The sequence below is a fragment of the Hoplias malabaricus genome, unplaced genomic scaffold, assembly GCF_029633855.1.
Source record: "Hoplias malabaricus isolate fHopMal1 unplaced genomic scaffold, fHopMal1.hap1 scaffold_174, whole genome shotgun sequence".
NCBI lineage: Eukaryota > Metazoa > Chordata > Actinopteri > Characiformes > Erythrinidae > Hoplias > Hoplias malabaricus.
The window spans coordinates 38,777-53,368 of NW_027101065.1; the positions used below are offsets into that span (position 1 = coordinate 38,777).

Sequence of the window (14,592 nt, forward strand, 5' to 3'; positions counted from 1 at the left end):
AGATAAAGTTTGAGAAATTTGAATGGAACAGTGTAAATGATCCGTCACTGCCTTCAGCATATTGCACTCTGGCATGCCAGCGCATCTGCAGGCAGGCACCTGGCCATGATATCCGGCAGTGGCGCGAGGGAAAAGAAAAGTCTTCTTCGAGCCGGATTTGAACCCGCGACCTAAGGATTGCCTTATTAACAACTACAGTCCTCCGCTCTACCAACTGAGCTATCAAAGGTGCTAGCCTAAAGAGTTGGACTGAAAACTGACAAGTGCATTTAGGACAGACTCGGATGCTCTCCTATGATTGTAGAACGAGTACATCTGGCAAAAGCCTAGCCCTAGCCCCTGAACTTAATCCTATCTCCTTCCTTTCAGAGGTGGCTGAAAACGGTGTCCCTGGTGGTCTAGTGGCTAGGATTCGGCGCTTTCACCGCCGCGGCCTGGGTTCGATTCCCGCTCAGGGAAGCGTGTGCTTTCTTGCACACCAAGTCCACTACAAGACTCTGGAAGCCCCCCACCCACATGCTGTGTAGGTTAAAGGAATGTAAAGCGTCCTCCTTCTGCTACTTCCTTTTTTGCCAAACTTCTAAACGACACGTTGCTGCCTCATTCACCACCTCCACACACCCACACCAGCGTGGCTTTATGCTTTCAAGTCTGCAAGTCTTTTAGGGAGGCAAGATAATGTTTGAGAAATTTGAATGGAACAGTGTAAATGATCCGTCACTGCCTTCAGCAGATTGCACTCTGGCATGCCAGCGCATCTGCAGGCAGGCACCTGGCCATGATATCCGGCAGTGGCGCGAGGGAAAAGAAAAGTCTTCTTCGAGCCGGATTTGAACCCGCGACCTAAGGATTGCCTTATTAACAACTACAGTCCTCCGCTCTACCAACTGAGCTATCAAAGGCGCTAGCCTAAAGAGTTGGACTGAAAACTGACAAGTGCATTTAGGACAGACTCGGATGCTCTCCTATGATTGTAGAACGAGTACATCTGGCAAAAGCCTAGCCCTAGCCCCTGAACTTAATCCTATCTCCTTCCTTTCAGAGGTGGCTGAAAACGGTGTCCCTGGTGGTCTAGTGGCTAGGATTCGGCGCTCTCACCGCCGCGGCCCGGGTTAGATTCCCGCTCAGGGAAGCGTGTGCTTTCTTGCACACCAAGTCCACTACAAGACTCTGGAAGCCCCCCACCCACATGCTGTGTAGGTTAAAGGAATGTAAAGCGTCCTCCTTCTGCTACTTCCTTTTTTGCCAAACTTCTAAACGACACGTTGCTGCCTCATTCACCACCTCCACACACCCACACCAGCGTGGCTTTATGCTTTCAAGTCTGCAAGTCTTTTAGGGAGGCAAGATAATGTTTGAGAAATTTGAATGGAACAGTGTAAATGATCCGTCACTGCCTTCAGCAGATTGCACTCTGGCATGCCAGCGCATCTGCAGGCAGGCACCTGGCCATGATATCCGGCAGTGGCGCGAGGGAAAAGAAAAGTCTTCTTCGAGCCGGATTTGAACCCGCGACCTAAGGATTGCCTTATTAACAACTACAGTCCTCCGCTCTACCAACTGAGCTATCAAAGGCGCTAGCCTAAAGAGTTGGACTGAAAACTGACAAGTGCATTTAGGACAGACTCGGATGCTCTCCTATGATTGTAGAACGAGTACATCTGGCAAAAGCCTAGCCCTAGCCCCTGAACTTAATCCTATCTCCTTCCTTTCAGACGTGGCTGAAAACGGTGTCCCTGGTGGTCTAGTGGCTAGGATTCGGCGCTCTCACCGCCGCGGCCCGGGTTAGATTCCCGCTCAGGGAAGCGTGTGCTTTCTTGCACACCAAGTCCACTACAAGACTCTGGAAGCCCCCCACCCACATGCTGTGTAGGTTAAAGGAATGTAAAGCGTCCTCCTTCTGCTACTTCCTTTTTTGCCAAACTTCTAAACGACACGTTGCTGCCTCATTCACCACCTCCACACACCCACACCAGCGTGGCTTTATGCTTTCAAGTCTGCAAGTCTTTTAGGGAGGCAAGATAATGTTTGAGAAATTTGAATGGAACAGTGTAAATGATCCGTCACTGCCTTCAGCAGATTGCACTCTGGCATGCCAGCGCATCTGCAGGCAGGCACCTGGCCATGATATCCCGCAGTGGCGCGAGGGAAAAGAAAAGTCTTCTTCGAGCCGGATTTGAACCCGCGACCTAAGGATCGCCTTATTAACAACGACAGTGCTCTGCTCTACCAACTGAGCTATCAAAGGTGCTAGCCTAAAGAGTTGGACTGAAAACTGACAAGTGCATTTAGGACAGACTCGGATGCTCTCCTATGATTGTAGAACGAGTACATCTGGCAAAAGCCTAGCCCTAGCCCCTGAACTTAATCCTATCTCCTTCCTTTCAGACGTGGCTGAAAACAGTGTCCCTGGTGGTCTAGTGGCTAGGATTCGGCGCTCTCACCGCCGCGGCCTGGGTTCGATTCCCGCTCAGGGAAGCGTGTGCTTTCTTGCACACCAAGTCCACTACAAGACTCTGGAAGCCCCCCACCCACATGCTGTGTAGGTTAAAGGAATGTAAAGCGTCCTCCTTCTGCTACTTCCTTTTTTGCCAAACTTCTAAACGACACGTTGCTGCCTCATTCACCACCTCCACACACCCACACCAGCGTGGCTTTATGCTTTCAAGTCTGCAAGTCTTTTAGGGAGGCAAGATAATGTTTGAGAAATTTGAATGGAACAGTGTAAATGATCCGTCACTGCCTTCAGCAGATTGCACTCTGGCATGCCAGCGCAGCTGCAGGCAGGCACCTGGCCATGATATCCGGCAGTGGCGCGAGGGAAAAGAAAAGTCTTCTTCGAGCCGGATTTGAACCCGCGACCTAAGGATTGCCTTATTAACAACTACAGTCCTCCGCTCTACCAACTGAGCTATCAAAGGCGCTAGCCTAAAGAGTTGGACTGAAAACTGACAAGTGCATTTAGGACAGACTCGGATGCTCTCCTATGATTGTAGAACGAGTACATCTGGCAAAAGCCTAGCCCTAGCCCCTGAACTTAATCCTATCTCCTTCCTTTCAGACGTGGCTGAAAACGGTGTCCCTGGTGGTCTAGTGGCTAGGATTCGGCGCTCTCACCGCCGCGGCCCGGGTTCGATTCCCGCTCAGGGAAGCGTGTGCTTTCTTGCACACCAAGTCCACTACAAGACTCTGGAAGCCCCCCACCCAAATGCTGTGTAGGTTAAAGGAATGTAAAGCGTCCTCCTTCTGCTACTTCCTTTTTTGCCAAACTTCTAAACGACACGTTGCTGCCTCATTCACCACCTCCACACACCCACACCAGCGTGGCTTTATGCTTTCAAGTCTGCAAGTCTTTTAGGGAGGCAAGATAATGTTTGAGAAATTTGAATGGAACAGTGTAAATGATCCGTCACTGCCTTCAGCAGATTGCACTCTGGCATGCCAGCGCATCTGCAGGCAGGCACCTGGCCATGATATCCGGCAGTGGCGCGAGGGAAAAGAAAAGTCTTCTTCGAGCCGGATTTGAACCCGCGACCTAAGGATTGCCTTATTAACAACTACAGTCCTCCGCTCTACCAACTGAGCTATCAAAGGCGCTAGCCTAAAGAGTTGGACTGAAAACTGACAAGTGCATTTAGGACAGACTCGGATGCTCTCCTATGATTGTAGAACGAGTACATCTGGCAAAAGCCTAGCCCTAGCCCCTGAACTTAATCCTATCTCCTTCCTTTCAGAGGTGGCTGAAAACGGTGTCCCTGGTGGTCTAGTGGCTAGGATTCGGCGCTCTCACCGCCGCGGCCCGGGTTAGATTCCCGCTCAGGGAAGCGTGTGCTTTCTTGCACACCAAGTCCACTACAAGACTCTGGAAGCCCCCCACCCACATGCTGTGTAGGTTAAAGGAATGTAAAGCGTCCTCCTTCTGCTACTTCCTTTTTTGCCAAACTTCTAAACGACACGTTGCTGCCTCATTCACCACCTCCACACACCCACACCAGCGTGGCTTTATGCTTTCAAGTCTGCAAGTCTTTTAGGGAGGCAAGATAATGTTTGAGAAATTTGAATGGAACAGTGTAAATGATCCGTCACTGCCTTCAGCAGATTGCACTCTGGCATGCCAGCGCATCTGCAGGCAGGCACCTGGCCATGATATCCGGCAGTGGCGCGAGGGAAAAGAAAAGTCTTCTTCGAGCCGGATTTGAACCCGCGACCTAAGGATCGCCTTATTAACAACGACAGTGCTCTGCTCTACCAACTGAGCTATCAAAGGTGCTAGCCTAAAGAGTTGGACTGAAAACTGACAAGTGCATTTAGGACAGACTCGGATGCTCTCCTATGATTGTAGAACGAGTACATCTGGCAAATGCCTAGCCCTAGCCCCTGAACTTAATCCTATCTCCTTCCTTTCAGACGTGGCTGAAAACGGTGTCCCTGGTGGTCTAGTGGCTAGAATTCGGCGCTCTCTCAGCCGCGGCCTGGGTTCGATTCCCGGTCAGGGAAGCGTGTGCTTTCTTGCACACCAAGTCCACTACAAGACTCTGGAAGCCCCCCACCCACATGCTGTGTAGGTTAAAGGAATGTAAAGCGTCCTCCTTCTGCTACTTCCTTTTTTGCCAAACTTCTAAACGACACGTTGCTGCCTCATTCACCACCTCCACACACCCACACCAGCGTGGCTTTATGCTTTCAAGTCTGCAAGTCTTTTAGGGAGGCAAGATAAAGTTTGAGAAATTTGAATGGAACAGTGTAAATGATCCGTCACTGCCTTCAGCATATTGCACTCTGGCATGCCAGCGCATCTGCAGGCAGGCACCTGGCCATGATATCCGGCAGTGGCGCGAGGGAAAAGAAAAGTCTTCTTCGAGCCGGATTTGAACCCGCGACCTAAGGATTGCCTTATTAACAACTACAGTCCTCCGCTCTACCAACTGAGCTATCAAAGGCGCTAGCCTAAAGAGTTGGACTGAAAACTGACAAGTGCATTTAGGACAGACTCGGATGCTCTCCTATGATTGTAGAACGAGTACATCTGGCAAAAGCCTAGCCCTAGCCCCTGAACTTAATCCTATCTCCTTCCTTTCAGAGGTGGCTGAAAACGGTGTCCCTGGTGGTCTAGTGGCTAGGATTCGGCGCTCTCACCGCCGCGGCCCGGGTTAGATTCCCGCTCAGGGAAGCGTGTGCTTTCTTGCACACCAAGTCCACTACAAGACTCTGGAAGCCCCCCACCCACATGCTGTGTAGGTTAAAGGAATGTAAAGCGTCCTCCTTCTGCTACTTCCTTTTTTGCCAAACTTCTAAACGACACGTTGCTGCCTCATTCACCACCTCCACACACCCACACCAGCGTGGCTTTATGCTTTCAAGTCTGCAAGTCTTTTAGGGAGGCAAGATAATGTTTGAGAAATTTGAATGGAACAGTGTAAATGATCCGTCACTGCCTTCAGCAGATTGCACTCTGGCATGCCAGCGCATCTGCAGGCAGGCACCTGGCCATGATATCCGGCAGTGGTGCGAGGGAAAAGAAAAGTCTTCTTCGAGCCGGATTTGAACCCGCGACCTAAGGATTGCCTTATTAACAACTACAGTCCTCCGCTCTACCAACTGAGCTATCAAAGGCGCTAGCCTAAAGAGTTGGACTGAAAACTGACAAGTGCATTTAGGACAGACTCGGATGCTCTCCTATGATTGTAGAACGAGTACATCTGGCAAAAGCCTAGCCCTAGCCCCTGAACTTAATCCTATCTCCTTCCTTTCAGACGTGGCTGAAAACGGTGTCCCTGGTGGTCTAGTGGCTAGGATTCGGCGCTCTCACCGCCGCGGCCCGGGTTAGATTCCCGCTCAGGGAAGCGTGTGCTTTCTTGCACACCAAGTCCACTACAAGACTCTGGAAGCCCCCCACCCACATGCTGTGTAGGTTAAAGGAATGTAAAGCGTCCTCCTTCTGCTACTTCCTTTTTTGCCAAACTTCTAAACGACACGTTGCTGCCTCATTCACCACCTCCACACACCCACACCAGCGTGGCTTTATGCTTTCAAGTCTGCAAGTCTTTTAGGGAGGCAAGATAATGTTTGAGAAATTTGAATGGAACAGTGTAAATGATCCGTCACTGCCTTCAGCAGATTGCACTCTGGCATGCCAGCGCATCTGCAGGCAGGCACCTGGCCATGATATCCCGCAGTGGCGCGAGGGAAAAGAAAAGTCTTCTTCGAGCCGGATTTGAACCCGCGACCTAAGGATCGCCTTATTAACAACGACAGTGCTCTGCTCTACCAACTGAGCTATCAAAGGTGCTAGCCTAAAGAGTTGGACTGAAAACTGACAAGTGCATTTAGGACAGACTCGGATGCTCTCCTATGATTGTAGAACGAGTACATCTGGCAAAAGCCTAGCCCTAGCCCCTGAACTTAATCCTATCTCCTTCCTTTCAGACGTGGCTGAAAACAGTGTCCCTGGTGGTCTAGTGGCTAGGATTCGGCGCTCTCACCGCCGCGGCCTGGGTTCGATTCCCGCTCAGGGAAGCGTGTGCTTTCTTGCACACCAAGTCCACTACAAGACTCTGGAAGCCCCCCACCCACATGCTGTGTAGGTTAAAGGAATGTAAAGCGTCCTCCTTCTGCTACTTCCTTTTTTGCCAAACTTCTAAACGACACGTTGCTGCCTCATTCACCACCTCCACACACCCACACCAGCGTGGCTTTATGCTTTCAAGTCTGCAAGTCTTTTAGGGAGGCAAGATAATGTTTGAGAAATTTGAATGGAACAGTGTAAATGATCCGTCACTGCCTTCAGCAGATTGCACTCTGGCATGCCAGCGCAGCTGCAGGCAGGCACCTGGCCATGATATCCGGCAGTGGCGCGAGGGAAAAGAAAAGTCTTCTTCGAGCCGGATTTGAACCCGCGACCTAAGGATTGCCTTATTAACAACTACAGTCCTCCGCTCTACCAACTGAGCTATCAAAGGCGCTAGCCTAAAGAGTTGGACTGAAAACTGACAAGTGCATTTAGGACAGACTCGGATGCTCTCCTATGATTGTAGAACGAGTACATCTGGCAAAAGCCTAGCCCTAGCCCCTGAACTTAATCCTATCTCCTTCCTTTCAGACGTGGTTGAAAACGGTGTCCCTGGTGGTCTAGTGGCTAGGATTCGGCGCTCTCACCGCCGCGGCCCGGGTTCGATTCCCGCTCAGGGAAGCGTGTGCTTTCTTGCACACCAAGTCCACTACAAGACTCTGGAAGCCCCCCACCCAAATGCTGTGTAGGTTAAAGGAATGTAAAGCGTCCTCCTTCTGCTACTTCCTTTTTTGCCAAACTTCTAAACGACACGTTGCTGCCTCATTCACCACCTCCACACACCCACACCAGCGTGGCTTTATGCTTTCAAGTCTGCAAGTCTTTTAGGGAGGCAAGATAATGTTTGAGAAATTTGAATGGAACAGTGTAAATGATCCGTCACTGCCTTCAGCAGATTGCACTCTGGCATGCCAGCGCATCTGCAGGCAGGCACCTGGCCATGATATCCGGCAGTGGCGCGAGGGAAAAGAAAAGTCTTCTTCGAGCCGGATTTGAACCCGCGACCTAAGGATTGCCTTATTAACAACTACAGTCCTCCGCTCTACCAACTGAGCTATCAAAGGCGCTAGCCTAAAGAGTTGGACTGAAAACTGACAAGTGCATTTAGGACAGACTCGGATGCTCTCCTATGATTGTAGAACGAGTACATCTGGCAAATGCCTAGCCCTAGCCCCTGAACTTAATCCTATCTCCTTCCTTTCAGACGTGGCTGAAAACGGTGTCCCTGGTGGTCTAGTGGCTAGGATTCGGCGCTCTCTCAGCCGCGGCCTGGGTTCGATTCCCGGTCAGGGAAGCGTGTGCTTTCTTGCACACCAAGTCCACTACAAGACTCTGGAAGCCCCCCACCCACATGCTGTGTAGGTTAAAGGAATGTAAAGCGTCCTCCTTCTGCTACTTCCTTTTTTGCCAAACTTCTAAACGACACGTTGCTGCCTCATTCACCACCTCCACACACCCACACCAGCGTGGCTTTATGCTTTCAAGTCTGCAAGTCTTTTAGGGAGGCAAGATAAAGTTTGAGAAATTTGAATGGAACAGTGTAAATGATCCGTCACTGCCTTCAGCATATTGCACTCTGGCATGCCAGCGCATCTGCAGGCAGGCACCTGGCCATGATATCCGGCAGTGGCGCGAGGGAAAAGAAAAGTCTTCTTCGAGCCGGATTTGAACCCGCGACCTAAGGATTGCCTTATTAACAACTACAGTCCTCCGCTCTACCAACTGAGCTATCAAAGGTGCTAGCCTAAAGAGTTGGACTGAAAACTGACAAGTGCATTTAGGACAGACTCGGATGCTCTCCTATGATTGTAGAACGAGTACATCTGGCAAAAGCCTAGCCCTAGCCCCTGAACTTAATCCTATCTCCTTCCTTTCAGACGTGGCTGAAAACGGTGTCCCTGGTGGTCTAGTGGCTAGGATTCGGCGCTTTCACCGCCGCGGCCTGGGTTCGATTCCCGCTCAGGGAAGCGTGTGCTTTCTTGCACACCAAGTCCACTACAAGACTCTGGAAGCCCCCCACCCACATGCTGTGTAGGTTAAAGGAATGTAAAGCGTCCTCCTTCTGCTACTTCCTTTTTTGCCAAACTTCTAAACGACACGTTGCTGCCTCATTCACCACCTCCACACACCCACACCAGCGTGGCTTTATGCTTTCAAGTCTGCAAGTCTTTTAGGGAGGCAAGATAATGTTTGAGAAATTTGAATGGAACAGTGTAAATGATCCGTCACTGCCTTCAGCAGATTGCACTCTGGCATGCCAGCGCAGCTGCAGGCAGGCACCTGGCCATGATATCCGGCAGTGGCGCGAGGGAAAAGAAAAGTCTTCTTCGAGCCGGATTTGAACCCGCGACCTAAGGATTGCCTTATTAACAACTACAGTCCTCCGCTCTACCAACTGAGCTATCAAAGGCGCTAGCCTAAAGAGTTGGACTGAAAACTGACAAGTGCATTTAGGACAGACTCGGATGCTCTCCTATGATTGTAGAACGAGTACATCTGGCAAAAGCCTAGCCCTAGCCCCTGAACTTAATCCTATCTCCTTCCTTTCAGACGTGGTTGAAAACGGTGTCCCTGGTGGTCTAGTGGCTAGGATTCGGCGCTCTCACCGCCGCGGCCCGGGTTCGATTCCCGCTCAGGGAAGCGTGTGCTTTCTTGCACACCAAGTCCACTACAAGACTCTGGAAGCCCCCCACCCAAATGCTGTGTAGGTTAAAGGAATGTAAAGCGTCCTCCTTCTGCTACTTCCTTTTTTGCCAAACTTCTAAACGACACGTTGCTGCCTCATTCACCACCTCCACACACCCACACCAGCGTGGCTTTATGCTTTCAAGTCTGCAAGTCTTTTAGGGAGGCAAGATAATGTTTGAGAAATTTGAATGGAACAGTGTAAATGATCCGTCACTGCCTTCAGCAGATTGCACTCTGGCATGCCAGCGCATCTGCAGGCAGGCACCTGGCCATGATATCCGGCAGTGGCGCGAGGGAAAAGAAAAGTCTTCTTCGAGCCGGATTTGAACCCGCGACCTAAGGATTGCCTTATTAACAACTACAGTCCTCCGCTCTACCAACTGAGCTATCAAAGGTGCTAGCCTAAAGAGTTGGACTGAAAACTGACAAGTGCATTTAGGACAGACTCGGATGCTCTCCTATGATTGTAGAACGAGTACATCTGGCAAAAGCCTAGCCCTAGCCCCTGAACTTAATCCTATCTCCTTCCTTTCAGACGTGGTTGAAAACGGTGTCCCTGGTGGTCTAGTGGCTAGGATTCGGCGCTCTCACCGCCGCGGCCCGGGTTCGATTCCCGCTCAGGGAAGCGTGTGCTTTCTTGCACACCAAGTCCACTACAAGACTCTGGAAGCCCCCCACCCAAATGCTGTGTAGGTTAAAGGAATGTAAAGCGTCCTCCTTCTGCTACTTCCTTTTTTGCCAAACTTCTAAACGACACGTTGCTGCCTCATTCACCACCTCCACACACCCACACCAGCGTGGCTTTATGCTTTCAAGTCTGCAAGTCTTTTAGGGAGGCAAGATAATGTTTGAGAAATTTGAATGGAACAGTGTAAATGATCCGTCACTGCCTTCAGCAGATTGCACTCTGGCATGCCAGCGCATCTGCAGGCAGGCACCTGGCCATGATATCCGGCAGTGGCGCGAGGGAAAAGAAAAGTCTTCTTCGAGCCGGATTTGAACCCGCGACCTAAGGATTGCCTTATTAACAACTACAGTCCTCCGCTCTACCAACTGAGCTATCAAAGGTGCTAGCCTAAAGAGTTGGACTGAAAACTGACAAGTGCATTTAGGACAGACTCGGATGCTCTCCTATGATTGTAGAACGAGTACATCTGGCAAAAGCCTAGCCCTAGCCCCTGAACTTAATCCTATCTCCTTCCTTTCAGACGTGGCTGAAAACGGTGTCCCTGGTGGTCTAGTGGCTAGGATTCGGCGCTTTCACCGCCGCGGCCTGGGTTCGATTCCCGCTCAGGGAAGCGTGTGCTTTCTTGCACACCAAGTCCACTACAAGACTCTGGAAGCCCCCCACCCACATGCTGTGTAGGTTAAAGGAATGTAAAGCGTCCTCCTTCTGCTACTTCCTTTTTTGCCAAACTTCTAAACGACACGTTGCTGCCTCATTCACCACCTCCACACACCCACACCAGCGTGGCTTTATGCTTTCAAGTCTGCAAGTCTTTTAGGGAGGCAAGATAATGTTTGAGAAATTTGAATGGAACAGTGTAAATGATCCGTCACTGCCTTCAGCAGATTGCACTCTGGCATGCCAGCGCATCTGCAGGCAGGCACCTGGCCATGATATCCGGCAGTGGCGCGAGGGAAAAGAAAAGTCTTCTTCGAGCCGGATTTGAACCCGCGACCTAAGGATTGCCTTATTAACAACTACAGTCCTCCGCTCTACCAACTGAGCTATCAAAGGCGCTAGCCTAAAGAGTTGGACTGAAAACTGACAAGTGCATTTAGGACAGACTCGGATGCTCTCCTATGATTGTAGAACGAGTACATCTGGCAAAAGCCTAGCCCTAGCCCCTGAACTTAATCCTATCTCCTTCCTTTCAGACGTGGCTGAAAACGGTGTCCCTGGTGGTCTAGTGGCTAGGATTCGGCGCTCTCACCGCCGCGGCCCGGGTTAGATTCCCGCTCAGGGAAGCGTGTGCTTTCTTGCACACCAAGTCCACTACAAGACTCTGGAAGCCCCCCACCCACATGCTGTGTAGGTTAAAGGAATGTAAAGCGTCCTCCTTCTGCTACTTCCTTTTTTGCCAAACTTCTAAACGACACGTTGCTGCCTCATTCACCACCTCCACACACCCACACCAGCGTGGCTTTATGCTTTCAAGTCTGCAAGTCTTGTAGGGAGGCAAGATAATGTTTGAGAAATTTGAATGGAACAGTGTAAATGATCCGTCACTGCCTTCAGCAGATTGCACTCTGGCATGCCAGCGCATCTGCAGGCAGGCACCTGGCCATGATATCCCGCAGTGGCGCGAGGGAAAAGAAAAGTCTTCTTCGAGCCGGATTTGAACCCGCGACCTAAGGATCGCCTTATTAACAACGACAGTGCTCTGCTCTACCAACTGAGCTATCAAAGGTGCTAGCCTAAAGAGTTGGACTGAAAACTGACAAGTGCATTTAGGACAGACTCGGATGCTCTCCTATGATTGTAGAACGAGTACATCTGGCAAAAGCCTAGCCCTAGCCCCTGAACTTAATCCTATCTCCTTCCTTTCAGACGTGGCTGAAAACAGTGTCCCTGGTGGTCTAGTGGCTAGGATTCGGCGCTCTCACCGCCGCGGCCTGGGTTCGATTCCCGCTCAGGGAAGCGTGTGCTTTCTTGCACACCAAGTCCACTACAAGACTCTGGAAGCCCCCCACCCACATGCTGTGTAGGTTAAAGGAATGTAAAGCGTCCTCCTTCTGCTACTTCCTTTTTTGCCAAACTTCTAAACGACACGTTGCTGCCTCATTCACCACCTCCACACACCCACACCAGCGTGGCTTTATGCTTTCAAGTCTGCAAGTCTTTTAGGGAGGCAAGATAATGTTTGAGAAATTTGAATGGAACAGTGTAAATGATCCGTCACTGCCTTCAGCAGATTGCACTCTGGCATGCCAGCGCAGCTGCAGGCAGGCACCTGGCCATGATATCCGGCAGTGGCGCGAGGGAAAAGAAAAGTCTTCTTCGAGCCGGATTTGAACCCGCGACCTAAGGATTGCCTTATTAACAACTACAGTCCTCCGCTCTACCAACTGAGCTATCAAAGGCGCTAGCCTAAAGAGTTGGACTGAAAACTGACAAGTGCATTTAGGACAGACTCGGATGCTCTCCTATGATTGTAGAACGAGTACATCTGGCAAAAGCCTAGCCCTAGCCCCTGAACTTAATCCTATCTCCTTCCTTTCAGACGTGGCTGAAAACGGTGTCCCTGGTGGTCTAGTGGCTAGGATTCGGCGCTCTCACCGCCGCGGCCCGGGTTCGATTCCCGCTCAGGGAAGCGTGTGCTTTCTTGCACACCAAGTCCACTACAAGACTCTGGAAGCCCCCCACCCAAATGCTGTGTAGGTTAAAGGAATGTAAAGCGTCCTCCTTCTGCTACTTCCTTTTTTGCCAAACTTCTAAACGACACGTTGCTGCCTCATTCACCACCTCCACACACCCACACCAGCGTGGCTTTATGCTTTCAAGTCTGCAAGTCTTTTAGGGAGGCAAGATAATGTTTGAGAAATTTGAATAGAACAGTGTAAATGATCCGTCACTGCCTTCAGCAGATTGCACTCTGGCATGCCAGCGCATCTGCAGGCAGGCACCTGGCCATGATATCCGGCAGTGGCGCGAGGGAAAAGAAAAGTCTTCTTCGAGCCGGATTTGAACCCGCGACCTAAGGATTGCCTTATTAACAACTACAGTCCTCCGCTCTACCAACTGAGCTATCAAAGGCGCTAGCCTAAAGAGTTGGACTGAAAACTGACAAGTGCATTTAGGACAGACTCGGATGCTCTCCTATGATTGTAGAACGAGTACATCTGGCAAATGCCTAGCCCTAGCCCCTGAACTTAATCCTATCTCCTTCCTTTCAGACGTGGCTGAAAACGGTGTCCCTGGTGGTCTAGTGGCTAGGATTCGGCGCTCTCTCAGCCGCGGCCTGGGTTCGATTCCCGGTCAGGGAAGCGTGTGCTTTCTTGCACACCAAGTCCACTACAAGACTCTGGAAGCCCCCCACCCACATGCTGTGTAGGTTAAAGGAATGTAAAGCGTCCTCCTTCTGCTACTTCCTTTTTTGCCAAACTTCTAAACGACACGTTGCTGCCTCATTCACCACCTCCACACACCCACACCAGCGTGGCTTTATGCTTTCAAGTCTGCAAGTCTTTTAGGGAGGCAAGATAAAGTTTGAGAAATTTGAATGGAACAGTGTAAATGATCCGTCACTGCCTTCAGCAGATTGCACTCTGGCATGCCAGCGCATCTGCAGGCAGGCACCTGGCCATGATATCCGGCAGTGGCGCGAGGGAAAAGAAAAGTCTTCTTCGAGCCGGATTTGAACCCGCGACCTAAGGATTGCCTTATTAACAACTACAGTCCTCCGCTCTACCAACTGAGCTATCAAAGGCGCTAGCCTAAAGAGTTGGACTGAAAACTGACAAGTGCATTTAGGACAGACTCGGATGCTCTCCTATGATTGTAGAACGAGTACATCTGGCAAAAGCCTAGCCCTAGCCCCTGAACTTAATCCTATCTCCTTCCTTTCAGACGTGGCTGAAAACAGTGTCCCTGGTGGTCTAGTGGCTAGGATTCGGCGCTCTCACCGCCGCGGCCTGGGTTCGATTCCCGCTCAGGGAAGCGTGTGCTTTCTTGCACACCAAGTCCACTACAAGACTCTGGAAGCCCCCCACCCACATGCTGTGTAGGTTAAAGGAATGTAAAGCGTCCTCCTTCTGCTACTTCCTTTTTTGCCAAACTTCTAAACGACACGTTGCTGCCTCATTCACCACCTCCACACACCCACACCAGCGTGGCTTTATGCTTTCAAGTCTGCAAGTCTTTTAGGGAGGCAAGATAATGTTTGAGAAATTTGAATGGAACAGTGTAAATGATCCGTCACTGCCTTCAGCAGATTGCACTCTGGCATGCCAGCGCAGCTGCAGGCAGGCACCTGGCCATGATATCCGGCAGTGGCGCGAGGGAAAAGAAAAGTCTTCTTCGAGCCGGATTTGAACCCGCGACCTAAGGATTGCCTTATTAACAACTACAGTCCTCCGCTCTACCAACTGAGCTATCAAAGGTGCTAGCCTAAAGAGTTGGACTGAAAACTGACAAGTGCATTTAGGACAGACTCGGATGCTCTCCTATGATTGTAGAACGAGTACATCTGGCAAAAGCCTAGCCCTAGCCCCTGAACTTAATCCTATCTCCTTCCTTTCAGACGTGGCTGAAAACGGTGTCCCTGGTGGTCTAGTGGCTAGGATTCGGCGCTTTCACCGCCGCGGCCTGGGTTCGATTCCCGCTCAGGGAA

At 50.7% G+C, this 14,592-nt stretch overlaps 4 non-coding genes across 4 annotated transcripts; all 4 read left to right on the forward strand.

Annotated features, from left to right (window-relative positions):
• Window positions 1–387: 387 nt before the first annotated feature.
• On the forward strand, window positions 388–459 carry trnae-uuc (transfer RNA glutamic acid (anticodon UUC)). The gene has a single exon. It is a non-coding gene; the product is annotated as a tRNA-Glu (tRNA).
• Window positions 460–8,463: 8,004 nt separating this feature from the next.
• On the forward strand, window positions 8,464–8,535 carry trnae-uuc (transfer RNA glutamic acid (anticodon UUC)). Its single transcript has one exon. It is a non-coding gene; the product is annotated as a tRNA-Glu (tRNA).
• A 1,947-nt stretch (window positions 8,536–10,482) lies between these two features.
• trnae-uuc (transfer RNA glutamic acid (anticodon UUC)) lies at window positions 10,483–10,554 on the forward strand. Its single transcript has one exon. It is a non-coding gene; the product is annotated as a tRNA-Glu (tRNA).
• Window positions 10,555–14,520: 3,966 nt separating this feature from the next.
• trnae-uuc (transfer RNA glutamic acid (anticodon UUC)) lies at window positions 14,521–14,592 on the forward strand. Its single transcript has one exon. It is a non-coding gene; the product is annotated as a tRNA-Glu (tRNA).